The following is an 18,309-nucleotide window of genomic DNA, read 5'->3' as shown; positions in this document are numbered from 1 at the left end:
CTGCAAAGTTTTGTAAAAGCCGACCTGTCGGTTATAGGGGCTGCCATAGACTTCCATGGCAGAAAGCATTTGAAGCATTTTTCAAAAAAGTCTAATTTGCGGAAGATCTAATAGGCGGAGCTTATGGGTCCTTATGGGAAATGTGTTACGCTTGATGAGTGCACATATGTCCAAAATTTCATGACTGTAGCTCAAATGGGGCAGGAGATATGCTTGTTCAAATTTATCCAAAAACCACACCTATTAGCTCATGATAGCACCACCTTATGGCCAATTGGCATAATATTTGCTCCCTGTCCATTTGGAGTGCCCCTATACCAATGTGCCAAGTTTCGAAAAAAAATTGACATGGTGGTTATGCCTAAACAGGAAATGAGCTCTCTAGCGCCACCATTTAGTCTGATCGGGACAAAAATAGAGGAATAGCCTCCACGTATGTGTGCTGATATTTTTAACGGCAAACGGCAATGGGTGCATTGGAACCCCACAACTCTAGGACAAACAGTTCAAAAGTTATAAGCAAAAATGCACCTTGAAATTTGGCCTGTTGGTGGTGCTACAGAGATGGATGGATTGACCCCAAATTTGATGCATGGATACATTGGACTGTCCTTTATCAATGCACCAAATTTAATCAAAATCCACCAAGGGGTTCTACGGGCTGCCATAGACTCCCATTGCGGAAAGTATAATAATAATACTAACGATTACAATAGGTGCCCTGCACCTTCGGTCCTTGGCCCCTAATAATAATTTAACAGTACAGTAATACATACAAGACTATAGATTAAACAGGTGGCAACTGTTATGACATCTGAATGTCATACATGTTTATACAGTGCTATAGCAGTCTAAAATCCTTCATTCCAGGTAAAAAAAATGCTTTGTTTTATTTCATTTTGCTCATTGCCATTTTTTAAGGTTATAATACAGCCTGTGATATTAATGTGCCTGCTGGGCCCCAGCCTACCAGACCTAAATGGGTGGCCAGACACACACATACACATACCCCTTTTCCACCAATGCAAACCTAGTTCTGGGCTGGTGCTAGTGCCGGTTCGCAGTTGGTTCAGCTTGCGAACCTTCTAAGAACCGGTTTGCTTTTCCATGGGCTAGAGAGCCACGTCATTACGTCACTGTATACGTCTCCGCTTTCCCAGCAACATCGTTACCTATTAAAATATATGTCAGGTAAAAATACAGATAATAAACTGTCTAAATGTAAAAAACCAACTTCATACATATACATTTATTTATATTATTACAGCCTTATTTACTATATCAACTTTAAGACAAGCAACACGCTCGGAATTATCTCATCGCGACCCATTAAACCCAATGGCGCAGACATTGCTTAATAATTTCAAACTGCTTTCCTAACGGCTATTTTGCATCCTGCGACTTGGGTTACAACTGTGAATATGTATGGATTCCTTGACGTGCTGACAGCGACCACCCTTTCTCATATTAACCTTAAATAAGCAAGACAGGACACTTATACATTTTCCTGTCTATCAAACGAAGGTGGTCGATAATAGGTGCTCTCACTCTAGCTCGCTAGGTCGATATAGCTAGCTACCTAGCATCGACTATGCTGGTATCGATCACATTGCAGCACAAATCTAATAAATTAATGATACACTGATTTCTATCCAGCCCCTGACATAAGCGGTTCTTGGTTCTAGAACAGCCAAGTGTTGGTGCCGCTCTGGAACCAGTTTTTCGGGCCGAGAGCCGGTTCTTTTGCTGTCAAAACGTGAAGAACTGGTTTGAGATTAGGCACCGGCTCCGAACCGGCCCTCAAAATGTCTTGGTGGAAAAGGGGTAAAAGACTATTTAATTAAATAAGCAAGAATGTTGATTTGGGGTAGACTTGCCATAGATGTAGAAGCACAAATAGGGATGTTCTGATCTATTAAAGCATTCAGACACAGGAAAAAATGGCCATTTGGTTAGCAGACACCTTATTGGTACATTTTATTCTGGAATATGGGTACAAAGCAGGTGCTTGAATAACAATATTATAATTGCAAATGTCCAGCTTTTACCTGGTATGTTTCATGCTGTAAAGGAGGCTATTTTGGCTTTGTTAATAAACTGTTATTGACTTAAGCTTTAGAACTACAAATTTTACTTTACAAATGCCCTCTAAATTTAATGTTACTGAGCATTTAATGTAACATCAACACTATGATAGTTGCAATTATATTATATACTGCCCCTGCACTGTATTGTGAAACAATGAAAACTATGATAGGTTTCTTTTATGATAGGATGGTTTTATGTTTCATTTTTTGGCATATTAAAAGAAATTGACTCATCTAGTGGCATTAAAAAAACATAGTTGACACAGTGACAGGTGATACAGATGAAAATGACCGATCAGGTTTATAATAAATAAATAAATAAATAAAAATGTAGCTAGCTATTGGTTATTTCTAGAACATTTCATTTTCTTAGTGTGAGCTAGGTTATTTGATTAGCTATATATGAAAATGGCAAATGGAGTTCAGTCCAGATATCTAGCTACAAAGGATCTTTCATAAAAAGTAAATGCATTAAATCTGCAAAATTAAATAAAAAAAAACTCATATGAAACAATTCATTAAAATGCCAGAAAAAATACACTTAAAGGTTCTAAATATATTTACCTTGTTGTGACTGATGTAAATTAAGAACAGTTCCTCAGATTAGATCGTCTACCGTAATTTAAACCGGTGAACGTTAGTTGGCTACCTTGTTTGAAGCTGACAGGTATTAACTTGAGCCGCGTTTCCACCGCAGGAACTTTACCTCGGACCTAGGAACCTTTTGAGGAACTCAGTGCGTTTCCACCGCAGGAACTAGGGTCTAAAGTTAAAGTTCCTGCTCGGGGGGTAGTACTTTCCGAAAGTACAGGAACCTTTTGGGTGGAGCTTGCAGCGCTGAACATTTCTGATTGGTCGAGTACTCGCAGCATTTTTTTATGTTTATTTTCAGCCGCCATGTTTAAAAATATGCAGCGGCAAACCAATTTATTTTCATAATAACTTCAAATCAAACTTGTATGTTATGCAGCGCAGTAGCCTAGTTTTGGTTATAGCCTGCCAACGTCTTGGAATTATAACGTGTGCTCTTCTGTTCTTTTCTTGCTTTAGTATTCGTTTTTTACATTTTTTTTATAAAAAGCATTCGTGCTGGGACAGCATATTACGTACCAAAACATTCAAATGGACTAATTCGGTTGCTGAATATTTTCTTCCGGATTTTCTTTGTTAGCCCGTTGTAATTGACTCAAAACGTTTGATACAGTTATGTGAGGTATGCGGTAGTTCTGCGTAATTCACATTGGTGATACAGTAAAAGCAAACTGGAAATCACCTTCCGCACTTTTTGTCAGGGTAAAATAACAGGTTAATTCTAGTAATCGTCCCTTTAGCTTTTTCAGACTGCCATAATTTTACTCTGCCATTCTTCAATTCCACAAAAAGACCAGGAAGACTATGGACTAATTTATGGTACATGGTTCGCATCTGGAGGGCACACTTCGCTGCTCGGCTAGCAGTAACTTCGAAGGAAAGCAAACGGTGGCTGTACCACTACTAATTTAAATTTTCACGCAAGTCCGAGTTTTCGTTCTATTCTTGTCATTTTGCGATTAGCCTATATGGAATTGACGATGAGAAAGTAATGAAACAGAAAATTGTTTACAACGTGTGCATGTTTTCTGCTGTTGTTGCCAGTTATACATATAAATGTGAATGCATTCTGTCGCTTCGGATGCCAAGACATGAAAGCGAATGTTCGCATAAAAACATAATGAATGTGTTTGAGAGGATATATAAAACAGTTACAATCTGACTATTGGCCTGTTATATCCTATTTGTTGCATAACAACGGTCCAAGTTCAACTACCAACGACAGTTTTGCTTGACAACGGTAAAATATGCCCAAACGGCTGCAGAAGAATATTTCAATTCCAGGTGATTAAATCGATAAAAAAAATAAATACAAAAGTAACCATATATAATCATTGTTGGTAACACGTTGTATATAAGTGGAATAAACCCCTCCGGGCTGTCTCGGTTATTAGAAAATAATGTAGGCTACTTCGGTGGTAGTATGGGGTTACAGAAGAAATCATAGGACAGATGGACCGACGACAACGTCGCTTTTTCATACGTCAGTGGGCTAATTTGCCTAATCTTCGCAGGACTTTAGACCGCGGTGGAAACGCAGACAACCATGGGCTGAAGGAACCTTTTAGTTCCTTGAAAAGTAGTTCCTGGGACTAAAAGTTCCGGGTACTTTTGGTGGCTTAAGGTAACTAGCTAGCTAAAACCATGTTAAAATTAATATTTGTTTACATTTGGTAATGTTACCGTACTTATCCGTAGCTAGCCATCTAGCTGGCAAGGTAAATTCGCTTGTCGTAACTTTTTCTCAGTTCTCATTCAGTGAAATTTGCGGTTCTTTACCTACCGAAGCAAGAAAACAAAACAGCGATTTACACATTGAGATGCCATCCCGCCAAGTTACGACCTTGGCGGGGCGGCATGCTCCATACCTATACAGCACCAATAGTTTGCCACTTTTCAGGGTTCCCCATGCCTATACAGCACCGAGTGTTTGCCACTTTTCAGGGTTCCCCACAGAAATAACCACAACAGCCACAGACACTCTTAAAAAAGCCCTTAAAAACATTACATTCTGTACATTTTCACCCCATTTCAACAGACAGAATTCATAAACAAGTTCACATGTCCACTCAATAAAGCCCCAAACTAAGGGGATTTTGCGTTTTTTCCTTCTACTACTTCCTCCTGCCACCTATCCCATAAACAAAATGTCTCCCCATTGGACATTTTACCGACACCAGCCAATCCTTCACCTACACGAGCCAATCAAAATCTTGCATACACAGGCAAAATAGCCATATCTTTTTACTCTGAAACCTTTCTCAACAGCTAGTCTGTTTGTGGCTGAGTGGTCCTTAACCTGCTTTTTTCCTCACTAATAATTGTCTATTACTACTCAATTATTGCCTTTGCACCGCATGTACCCGGCGTTCACCTAATGTATACACTGCATTATGACGTACCACCTACACGTTCAGTTAACCAGCTACAATATTGCAAAGCTATATGGATTCAACGAGAGCACTTCTATTATCACCCAAGAAATGTCCTAGTTTCAACAGCTAGCCCGTTTGTGGCTTAGTGGTAAATGCCACAGTTCACAGATCATGAAGTCATAGGTTCAAGCCCTGCCTCAAGCAAATTTCTTAAATGTGCTTTTTTGCTCACTAATAATTGTCTATTACTTCTCAACAATTGCCTTTGCACCACATCTACCCAGCGTTCACCAAACGTTCACACTGCATTATGACATACCATCAAAAGTATTGATATCAAAATGATGCCAAGTTACTATACTACAAACAATATAGGCTATCTTGCCTCACTGAAATTAAATTCCGAAGCAATGCTACCCAATCTTTCCTCAGTTGTTTCAAGTCACTTGGCCCTGTGTGTATAAGCATACAGTACATGGACAGGCCAGATGTGTGGATGGGTTTGAAAGAGTCAAGACTGATTGAATAGGTGTCAATAAGTTCAATTTGTATTGGTATGTATGCGTTTAGCTGCCCAGCCTTTCTGTTCCGTGAATGACTGTATGTTTCCTGGTATAAATGTTTGTTCGTAAATGTGAATGTAACATGCTGCGAGGGAAATGTCCCCATGGGGATAAAGAAGCATGTATGTATGTACAATATGTATTTTACATGCAGTATTTATTGTAAGTAGCAAATATACGAGAACTTGTACATTTAGTAAAATGAAGTTGACAAGTAAGTATAAACATATGTTTTGTGGAGGAATATGCTTCCTGTAGGTATTCACCAGCAGTTTTGTACATTAATTTAAATGTGTGGCATGAGGCAATTACAGGTATTTGACACTTTGATGTGACACAAAGTTTGAATGACATTGTAAAATGGTAAGATTAAAAAGCACAGGGCCAATGCAACTTGAAACAGTTGAGGAATGATTGGGTAGCATTACTTTGGAATACAGCTTATTTAATTTTGGTGAGGCAAGATAGCCTATTTTGTTTGTAGTACAGTAAATTGGTGTCATTTTGACATCAATACTTTTAATGGCAGGCGTACATTTTGGCAGTTTGAATGAATGAGTTATAGACAGTGCTTTGTATGTGTGAGAAACTTGGCATTTTAAACGTGTTTTTTTCGAGATATACAAGAACTGGAAACAACTTCCGTTTACCGGTTCCATGGATTCCTATGGGAGCTACTCAAAGGCGCATGAAGCCAATTCATGAATGCAGCCATGTTTGACTATGGGCCACTGGCACCAGAGTGTGTGCACTGGGTGAAGGATCACGGTAAATGCAGAAAAATAAAGTTAACCTGCGGGGGTGTGCTCCGAGAAAGCTTTCAAATCATCTGACGAATTGTGGACTTCTGGCAAAATGGCGAACTGAGCACATGTTATTTTGTGAGCTCTGTTTGTTTGTCCCCCAAAATTTAGAAAATAGTCCTTCTTAACATAAAACTTGTTTTATAGATATTTCTGTGCAAAGACTGAACTCTTTGCACAGAAAAGACTTTTTATTTAACGTTATTCTCACCACTGTTTATAATGCCGAAACCTAACCAGACGAAGTGTAACGTTACTGCTGCTATAGCACTGTCTTCGCACACTTACTGTGGTAATGCTAGTGATGATGACATGGAAACCTCATCCTCGAAGGTACGGCGTCCCCTACCTGAAACCCCCACCAAAATTCCGGTCCCACTCAAGAAATTAAGAGAGGAAGAGGAGGTATCCACCATACACCGCTGTGAACAACCTCTCTGCTATGCTACAAGAGCTTAATGTGCAAATGAAGAACAACATTGTCATGATTGCAGAAGTGGCCAAAAGTGTGGAGTTCAACCCCGAAGAAATAAAAGACCCTAAGTCCAAAACTCTTACTCTGGAAAAAGAGGTTACAAAAATAGGGACAGAGAATGCCAATCTGAGAGAGAGAGAGAGTCCTGGATCTTGAGCGTTATAAACGCCGCTGGAATTTGAAACTGCGCGGGCTCAAGGAGCAAGAAAATGAAAACACGAGAGAGACGGTGTCACAGATTCTGGTCAAGATTTCTCCACAATGGACTGACAAGATCAACAGCGTTGTTGACTTGGTACATCGGCTGGGCAAAATGGAGAAAGGCAGGCATCGCCATGTCGTCATGCAGTTCACCATGAGGCACTTCAGAGATGAGCGCTGGCATCTGACCAAGGGCTCTGCAATGTGCAAGGAGCTGAATGTAAGTTTTGCAGAGCACATCCTACCGGCTGACAGGGAGGTGAGAGCAGCAGTATGGCCACAGATCAAGCAAGCCAGAGAAGCAGGTCAGCAAGCATATTTCAGAGGGCCGGCTGGCTACATAAATGGAAAAAGAATTGTGGTCCCCTAATTTCTTGTTCATCTAAGTACATAACTCAAATCACTTTATTGACCTAATACTTGGAACTTTTTTTCATTTCTAAGAAGGACATTTCAGTTGATAGCCTACAAAATGGACATTGCCTTATATTCATATTCTAAAGCAGTCTTTTTCCTACAAACAAACCTCGAGTTACTATTTTTAAGGTGTAAGTTGTTCTTTAATGTTCTCTAATAAATCAGATTTCTGTTTTATTCCACTTAATGCAACGGGCCTTAGAGACAGTATTAAACGAAAGGCAATTTATTTTTTCTGCAAAAGCAAGAAACCGCATTGTGTTTTGCTACAAGAGACTCATTCTAATGAAACTGATGAAAAGTTCTGGACAAACAAGTGGGGTGATAAGATTTTATTTTGTCATGGAACCAATCGCTCTGCAGATACTGCAATTCTATTGAACAACTTACCTGGAAAAGTAATTACTTCCAAAAAAACTAAGGACGGACACTGGATCCTATGTGTTTTGTCAACTGAGCACTCCTTTGTTATTTTGGGGAATATTTATGAATACAATAATATAAATCAGAAAAAGAGCTTACTTTCCGAAAACAATAATATTATTAGGGATCTGGAATTTAGATACCCAACTGATAATATTGTGTTAGGACGTGACTTCAATATGGTGTATAATGAGTGGTTGGACCGCTCACCCACCAAGTTTCATAACCATCAATATAATCCTCATCTAGTCAATTTTTGTAGTAGTCACAATCTGATTGACCCATGGGGCATTGTACATCCTAATTTTAAAACATTTTCTTGGTTTAAGCCAGATGGTTCAAGTAGGTCTAGGATTGATTTTGGTTAATTTCTGACTGTATAAAAGAATTTGTTGCTGACTGTTCTATATCTACCGCTACCTTATTCGACCGTTGTTTTATTAGTTTAACTTCGAAACCTACTAATGCTTACAAGCGAAATAAGGGTTGTTGGAAGTTTAATGCCAGCATGTTACATTCTGAGATCTACTGTCAGGGAGTTAAAGATATTATTACTGAAGTTTCCTAAGATGCCAGCCTTTCTTCTTATCTCTCCAAATGGGAATTTTTGAAAATTATAATAAGAAACGTTTCCATATCTTTCAGTAAACAACTGTAACAATCCAATGAAACCTATTACTTTTGTAGTGATTTATATTCTTCTAATTTCTCACCCGATACAGCAGAAATCTTCTTTGACAAAATCAAAGACTTCATTCCTCAAATAACTGAGGATTTCAGAAATGACTGTGAGGCATCTCATATGAGGATCTAGAGAAAGCAGTGCATTGCTTGACTCCTGATCGCTCTCCTGGCCCAGATGGCCATACAGCAAATTTTTATAAATATTTTTGGTAACACATCAAAGTACTTTTATTTGAAACACTAAAAGAAACTATAGAAAATGTATCACTTCCACAGACTATGAGGCAAGGTTTAATAGTTCTTATTCCAAAACCAGGTAAAGATCCCAAAATATTGGAGAATTTGCGACCAATAACGCTCCTCAACAATGTTTACAAACTGCTAACACACATATTTTCAAATCATCTCAAAGAAGGGCTTTGTCAAATAATAAGTGACACTCAGTCAGGATTTATGAGAGGGAGATCTATACATAACAATGTGTGCCTAGTCCTAAGCTTGCTTGAGTATAGTGATTATATAAATGATGATGGCTTTATTCTTTTTCTTGATTTTTATAAAGCTTAGCTTTCGACATTGTAGAACATCCTTTTATTTTCAAGGCATTGTGACTGTGATTTTGGAGAGAATTTCAGGAATGTAATCAAATGCTTTTATCACGACACTAACAGGTCAATATCTTTATCAGGTGGTACTTACCCTCATTTTACAATTAACAGAGGTATAAAGCAAGGCTGCCCAATTTCACCATCACTCTTCTTAATTGCAGCTGAAATGCTCTCAATTCTTATAAAAAATTCAGATATTGAGCTATTGAGTGTCTTTGAGAACCAAATAGTCATAAGTCAACTGGCAGATGACACAACTTTGTTTTTGAAAAATGTTGAGCAGGTTCCAAAGGCTATTCAGATTATAGATTTATTTTCCAAAGCATATGGTTTACAACCTGAAAAAGTGTGAATTATTAGCTATACACGACTGCCATCTTGTGACAGCAAGACATCCCCATTAAAACTACGGTCAAATACTTAGGTGTGCATATTACAAAGGAGACTAAATTAAGTGAAACTTTGAATGTATGGAACAAAATGGATGAATGAAAATTAAGATTAGACAGATGGTTAAACAGAGATCTTTCTCTTTTTGGTCGCATTTATATAACAAAGATGAAAAGTCTATCAAGGTGCATTTATACAGCTTATTCTCTTTCCATATCTAACAAAGCGGTAAAGACCATCAACAAGTTAAACTTTGACTACATTTGGAAAAGAAAATCTCATTATTTAAAGTTACAATCTCGAAGATTTCAGTTTTGTTCTCTTTGGCGGTGCCAATGGCGAGAAGCGGTAATTGCAGGTGTGTTTTTGGACCTCACTACCCATAGATCCAACCGGATCCAACCAGTGTCGCCTGTGTGACATCAGTCAGTTGGCACCTGGGCCATGCCAACTATTACACTTATTATTTACTGAATAAAAAAGGGTTGTTATACAAGTAACATTATGTACATACTCATTCATTGTCTAACATTAACTTAAGCTGTCTCTACACTGCCGAGCCGGGTTAAAATGCTGTAGTAGACCTGGGGTAGAATTAGTGATGATCAATTTCCACAAACGTTCTTTATCCACCTTTTGCTCGGTATGAACATCTTTACACTGCAGAGAAGAATTTGCGGGATTCGCTGTGGCTCGTGCAATTATGTATCTCGTGCATCATCATCGTGAATGATTGTTGTGTGATATTTTTGAAACAGCTGCCTTGTTTCTGGTTTTGCTAGCTAAACTGTTCGAGAATAATGCTAAGCTGGGTGTTAAATTAGCAATCAGAATAAGAAGAATAAAAGAAAAACAAAGGAGATTTCATCAAAAAAGGGCATCAAGGCTGAAGGAACATATGAGGAAGCGTAATAAAATAATAACAACGTTAATCCATACTGCCGTATTCTTTCATTAATTTTCTCCAGCTTGACATCTTTACACAGAAATCAGACCCGGCTCTGCTCCACCTATACCCCGGCTTATATATTGATGAACTTGATGGCAATGTAAATAACGGTAACGTTAAGACCAGTTAAGATCAATGATTCGCAACGAGACGAAACGGTTTTAGAATGTTGCAGGGAAAATTGCAGCGATGTGAACTGGTTAGTTGCAGAGCCTCCGAAGCCGTTGCCTAGGGTCTCAAAAGACCCACCTTGTCAAATCGCCAAGTGCAGTTTTAGAACGTTTACAATCAGACGTCTTGGAATTTTGCAAGTTGCATCCAGTCTCGTTGCGAATCATTGATCTGAACTGGCCTTTAGTTAGCTACATTGTAACGCTGCAACAAGGTAGCATTGCATTCGAGAGACGGTTTGCGAGATCGGTAGCATTAGCTAGCGTTTTTTCTAATTGTTAGCTGACATTAGATTGTGTTAATTACATTAGCTAGCTAGCTAATGCAACGTTACCTGATATGAGAGAACGATACTGTGCGCAACGTTGTCTAAACTAATGTTGCCTTTATTGACATGGTCCGGTAGCTAGCGTTAGCTGTGCAAATAGCTATGTAATTTAGTAACGTTACATTGTCATCAAATGTAATACGAAATCTACATCAACAAATAATATGACCCCTCATGTTACATAAAAACTTATTAGGGTTCCATAACCCCCCCACCTTTAACTCTAAACTTTTCCGCAGACACCGGAAAAAACAGTACGCAGCTCACACACAAGTGAGTTGAAGAGCAAGCCTGTTGCGTTAGCTCCGCCAACCCTCTCTGGTGGACCAACCACTGATGGGTGATGGAAAACGCGTCACTATCTATGCGCCGCTTGTGATTTTTTCCCGGGAATGTCGCCACAGACACCCAGTTCTTTAATCATAAATAATAATAATAATAATAATATAAATAAATATAATAATAGGCTCAATCACCATTGTGTAACCTAATTCAGCGATAGATAGTGACTTAACAGACATTTATTTTAATGAAAATCTTTGAGATTATTACTTTAGAGAAAGCAACCATGGTAAAAGACTATGAAGATGGTGGTCTTCAGGCCGTTGACTTTGACTGTATAAATGGAACTGTAAAGATCAAATGGTTAAGATACTTTCTAGTAAATAACAACAGCTTTTGGTATTGTGTTCCCAGGGAAATTTTTAAAAAGATTGGTGGTATTGATTTTCTTTTATGTTATGACTTTTTTGTTCAAAAATTACCTGTAAAATTGTCCTCATTCCATTCACAAGTACTGTTATATTGGAAACTATTGTACAAACACAATTTCACACCGCACGATGTTCCCATCTAGAATTGCAGATTCATTCTTTTTAGAAATAGGTCTTTATTTTTCAGTCACTGGATGGAGAAAAAGATTTGGGCTGTCACCCATTTATTAGATGAATCTGGTAACATCTTACCTTTTGATGAATTCTGTATGAAATTTAATTTCCAGTGCAACTGTAAATCATATGATAAGGTTATTAAAAGCATACCAACTTCTTTTATTTTGATGACTAAAAACGTACTACCTCATATGGTTGCCCCCCCCATCCCCCTTCACTGATAATTAATGGACATGATTTCTCTAGTAATGTTTTGCCAAACAAAGTGATCCGTGGTCTCATTACAAATGTTTTATATCCTATGCAATTCAGCAGGAACTCAGCTTCTCATACCTTTTGTCAGCCTACTTTAAAGAAATTACGCATTAACTTCTTAAGCTTACCTTTACCTCCAAAAGCAAAATAGCTTCACTTCAAAGTATTTAATGATATATATCCTTCAGGAGAACTCCTTAGACAAAGGTTCAACTTTGATCACAATGCCTGTATATTCTGTGATGAAGAAATAGAAACTACGGATCACTTAAGCCGCGTTTCCACCGCAGGAACTAGGGTCTAAATTTAGTTCCGGGGGCTTTATTTTACCCCCCAAAAAGTTCCTGCTCGGGGGGTAGTACTTTCCAAAAGTACCGGAACCTTTGGGGTGGGGCGCAAGCGCTGACAATTTCTGATTGGTCGACTACTTGCAGTGTTATTTGTTTTATTTCAACCGCCATATTTAAAAATCTTCAGCTGCAAACCCATTTATTTTCATAATAACTTCAAATCAAACTTGTATGTTATGCGGCGCAGTAGCCTACTTTTGGTTATAGCCTGCCAATGTCTTGGAATTATAACGTGTGCTCTTCTGTTCTTTTCTTGCTTTAGTATTCGTTTTATAAAATGCTAAGCATTCGTGCTGGGACAGCATATTACATACCAAAACATTCAAACGGATTAATTTGGTTGCTGAATACTTTCTTCCGGATTTTCTTTGTTAGCCCGTTGTAATTGACTCAAAACGTTTGATACAGTTATGTGAGGTATGCGGTAGTTCTGCATAATTCACATTGGTGATACAGTAAAAGCAAACTGGAAATCACCATCCGCACTTTTTGTCACGGTAAAATAACAGTAATCTAGTAATCGTCCCTTTAGCTTTTTCAGACTGCCGTAATTTTACTCTGCCATTCTTCAATTCCACAAAAAGACCAGGAAGACTATGGACTAATTTATGGTGCATGGTTCGCATCTGGAGGGCACACTTCGCTGCAAGGCTAGCATTAACTTCGAAGGAAAGCAAACGGTGGCTGTACCACTGCTAATTTAAATTTTCACGAAAGTCCGAGTTTTCGTTCTATTCTTGTCATTTTGCGATTAGCCTATATGGAATTGACGATGAGAAAGTAATCAAACAGCAAATTGTTTACAACGTGTGGATGTTTTCTGCTGTTGTTGCCAGTTATATTGGAAATGTGAATGCATTCTGTCGCCTCGGATGTCAAGACATGAAAGTGAATGTTCGCATAAAAACATAATGAATGTGTTTGAGAGGATATATAAAACAGTTACAATCTGACTATTGGCGTGTTATATCCTATTTGTTGCATAACAACGGTAAAGTTCAACTACCAACGACAGTTTTGCTTGACAACGGTAAAATATGCCCAAACGGCTGCAGAAGAATATTTCACTTCCAGGTGATTAAATCGATAAAAATCAATAAATACAAAAGTAACCATATATAGTCATTGTTGGTAACCCGTTGTATGTAAGTGGAATAAACCCCTCCGGGCTGTCCCGGTTATTAGAAAATAATGTAGGCTACTTCGGTGGTAGTATGGGGTTACAGAAGAAATCATAGGACAGATGGACCGACGACAACGTCGCTTTTTCATACGTCAGTGGGCTAATTTGCCTAATCTTCGCAGGACTTTAGACCGCGGTGGAAACGCAGACAACCATGGGCTGAAGGAACCTTTTAGTTCCTTGAAAAGTAGTTCCTGGGACTAAAAGTTACTTTTGGTGGAAACGCGGCTTTACTTTCCTTCTGTCTTTATAGCAATACTTTCTGGTGTGATATGTATGATTGGCTAGAATCAATAATATTTTCTCTCTCCCATTTTACCAGAAATTATATTACATTAGGAATCATAAAGAAAACTGAACTTCTGTTGAATACTTTATTTATTTTACTGCTTTTACCTGAATGCCTGTTAGGTGCATGAGAGAAAGCAAGAGATTTAATCAATATTAAGTTTTATTTTTTATTCAAAAGGAAAAATGCACTGTGCTTTATATTTATATGTATATTAACAATGTGTAGTAATAAAATAAGAACTTGTCACCTACAGCAATATTGGCTCGTTTTCATTGTTTAAAAGAAAAATTACAATACGGGCAATGACAACCTGTCAATACGATTTGCTGTACTGTAATGTTGTTAGTCATGCTATCCTGAACTCTGGTAGTGACAATCTAAGTAGTACAAGGTGGAAATTATTCAAGATGTCATTGCCTAGTGCTGATCAATGTACCCCATCACTTATAACCTGTCCCGGTTAATTGTGCTTTGTGTCTGTGTGTTTAAAAAAAAAAAAAAAAATTAATTATGACATACACACTAAGATATGACAAATCCACAGAAAAATGAACGTTCATATCCTCAGAAAAGCGAGGAGTAGCCTACAATTAAAAGGGAACCGCAAAGTGAATTCTAAAACAGTGGTATTCTACAAAAAGCTGTAGCCACTGAGGTGATGGTTGGTTTATCACAGCACACAGGCAAATTTTTTTTACCATGTTTATCATCTTCATAACCACTTCATCTTAACCAGCATCATTCGAAATAATTTAAGAGCAAATTAAATATAGCTACTCTCATTATTTAATTTATGTTGTCCTATTTATTTTTCAAAAGTGATTACGTTGTCATCATCAGCACCATCATCATGCAAAGACAGAAATACTACAACTAATAGCATTTTAATGATATTAGGATATTAGTATATCAAAATGAGAATGTAGTCTAAATAATATTGTGGAATTAGCATAATAGAATCTTAATTTAAGAGCCACATATGCATAGCTTTATTAGCTACTAAATATTTATTTGTTACGAATCATCACCATGAACAATGGACACAAGAAAATTATGGCAGGTAACATTACCATTAATATTAATATATCAAAATAACAATATAATCAAAACAATAGTGGCGGTGGATTCATGTTATTCTAGGTCATGGTTTAATACTCTGCATATTCTGATATATTGGTTCTGTGGAAGCAACACTGAATTCAACCCTTTTCTGCATCGATGAGCCAATAACAGTCTCATATTCGTTCATGTATGAGACGAGCGGGTGTGCTCGTCTAAACAGTTACGAGCACTGTGACGTAAAACTATGCTGACCAAATTGGAATGAAATCTAAAATCCTATATCTTCTTCTTTGGGACTCAACAAAAATTGGTGCCTGTGTTGTAATTAGATCAGTGTGAAGAAATTTTAGAGATAAAAAGTTCAAAATAATCGAATTTGGCCAGGGTAAATTCGTAGTTTTGAATGGACTTCAATAGGGAAATTTTTGGCACCAGAGGCTTATTAAACTGCAATATCTTGAGTAACCACTGGAGTTTATGAGCTTCACCGATAATGGCAATCCCTGGTCCCCTGGATTTACCTCACTTAAAATTTGTGCATCTCTCAGCCCTAGACAGTCGAGTAAGCGATTGGTTAATTCTTGGTAAATTCTTGGTAGACATACGCTCCCTGATTGGCTGCGTCTTTCAATTCTTGGTAACGATATTGGATTTCACTACCAAGAATTACAGAGACTCACTTCTTTTTTGGGGTGGTGTAAGATTTGATTGGTAAGTAATGAACGTGCAGAACGGGTCCTGAATGGTAAGAAATGGACCGAAGAGCTGGAAAGATTTGATTGGTATTAAATGGATGGGTCAGAGCACGTGATATATATTTTTTTTGGAAAAATCAGAAAAAAAGGAAAATGGAACCGGAACCTTGTTATTGATTTGTCCTTAGAGTATATAATATGTAGAGACAGCTATAGACTCCAATAGAAACCTATGGGGAGCACATCAGAACCAGGAACTTTCCAAGTACTGTCATTTTTATATATCTCATACTTTGTTTTCTCAAACTCTGTCGTATGGCTTGGTCATACACTGGGGAGTGAGCTTCTCCAACTTCCTTTTCCTTACCTTTGGAATATATTAACATCGTGCCTCTAGAATAACTCTTTTGAACCTGCCCCCACATTCAGTCTTGCAATCAAGAATTTGCACCCAGTCTATTACTTAAATTTGCTCACATCTTATTAAAATTTGCTTGTCTGAAATAAAAAATTCTGGTCGTAGAGGAGACCTTCGCCAAAATATATCAAAACTAACTGCAGAATGATTGCTTGTCCCCAGTGGCTCAATGACCTCCATGTTACAAATCAGTGGAGATTGTTACATAGCACCAGATGCAGAATTAATTTCCCTCTTGTAGGCTTATTTACATACCATGCCAAAAAAGGTCATTTATAACATCAAAAAATTCTTCCTCACTTGTTCCTTGTCCTGTTATCAATTCCTGATTGTAAGGTAACTGAAGTTACCCTTAATAATAGGCTCACTTTCCTGACAAGTTTGTTTTATGTGTCCAAAAAGCATTGAATTCACACTACTATCTGAAGCTGGTGTAGCGCCAGTATTTGGCTCATGTGATCGTCCGGTAAACTTGCAAAATGTAGTTCAGTGATCTTTTTGAAGTTGAATTTTTTACAGTGTATGTGTGTTTGTGTGTGAAATCTTCCATAAAACAGGGAACAGGGAGCAGAGATCATATAGCCAGAAAAGATACTTAATCATTATAAGATAAATAAAAGATGATAAAATGGCCAACTGCATAGAGCCAGTGTGTACTTGGCTTAATTCCCTTTCTCTGCTACTTTATGGTTAACTATTCATTTGCATGTTTGAAAATGCTGCAGGTTTGAAACTCTACTGTCATACCTACAGGATACCTGAGCATACAGTATATTCAGCTGCATAAGTTGAAAATATGAAAAATGTAAGCTGTGTAATGTAATCATATCAGGATAAGGCCATCTTACAAATTATAATAATGAACACGAGTCATTGGACTATGCTGGAGTCGCCACATTAGATGGCACTCCCATTTCACTTTGCCCACATGCTCTACAGGCAGTCTTCATTCATCCTATGCTTCCAGGATCACACTGCACTCATCACTAATCTCTTCTGTGTCATCTGCATGTGTAATGACATAAATGTCATGTAATGAAAGGGAGAAAGTGCAGTTAATTGTACATACTTATATTTATTATATTATCTTTCCTAAAAGAGACCCCAGCGGGTTAACCCTTGCAGCACTGGCATCATGCTACCTCTGAATTTTACAATTCATTTATTCAGATGTTGGTTTATTGCCATTGGTTGATAGATACAATTGGAACAAACATTTAGTCATAATTATTTCCATTTTAGAATGTTTGTTTATTTTTTACAAATTTCATATTAGATTAAATCAACTGTAATTTAAACATCCGTGGTAATATTGTGATCTTTGGAACAGTTAAATATTTAGATTTCAGTAGCTAGCAATCCATGATATAATGACCTCATGGTTTAGATGTGTTTTCATGCACTAGTGTAATAAATATCCAATGTATTTTATGGGGCATTGGGATGAAAATGTGTTTCCTGCTATAGCATGTTAAAAATGATGCAAGAAAATGCTCTTAAACAGAGGCTGTAATACACACCAAAACCACAAGGTTGTAGAACATGCACACACAATCTCATTGCCTCTTGTTTGAGGTGCCTCTGTTGCCTGGTGCTGAATCCACACAGAAGTGAACTCCAGGACGGTCAGAATTCTTTGTGGCATGGAGTCAACAAGGTGCTGGAAACATTCCTTAGGGATTTTTGTCCATGCTGACTTCATAGCATTAAGCATTTCCTGAAGATTTTTCAGCCATATATTCATGATACTGTAAGAAACCCCTCAAACACACGGAACAGGAGAAGTGGCAAAGGAGTAGGTGTAATTTTACCCGGTGCTACTGGAACAGGATTCATTTAATGTTATCTTGGTTATCTGACTCTGACAAAATAATGTTTTAACCTTTCCTCTGTGCTAACAGTTATGTAGTGTGGCTCTGTACGGATCGCAATCTATCATGGTGAACATGGCATGTGTAGCCTGCCTAAATAGAATTGTTTATCTTGCTATGGCATTAATGTATAGGCAAGTGGCTACGGAATACAGATATCCTGAGTTCTGTGAGTTACGTCAGATATGTAGTTTTTAGATTATATTTTCAGATAAGACAGTCACTGTT

The sequence above is a fragment of the Anguilla anguilla genome, chromosome 1 (assembly GCF_013347855.1).
Source record: "Anguilla anguilla isolate fAngAng1 chromosome 1, fAngAng1.pri, whole genome shotgun sequence".
Classification (NCBI taxonomy): Eukaryota; Metazoa; Chordata; class Actinopteri; order Anguilliformes; family Anguillidae; genus Anguilla; species Anguilla anguilla.
The sequence above is the reverse complement of the archived record's forward strand: the minus strand, read 5'-3'. Positions refer to the sequence as shown.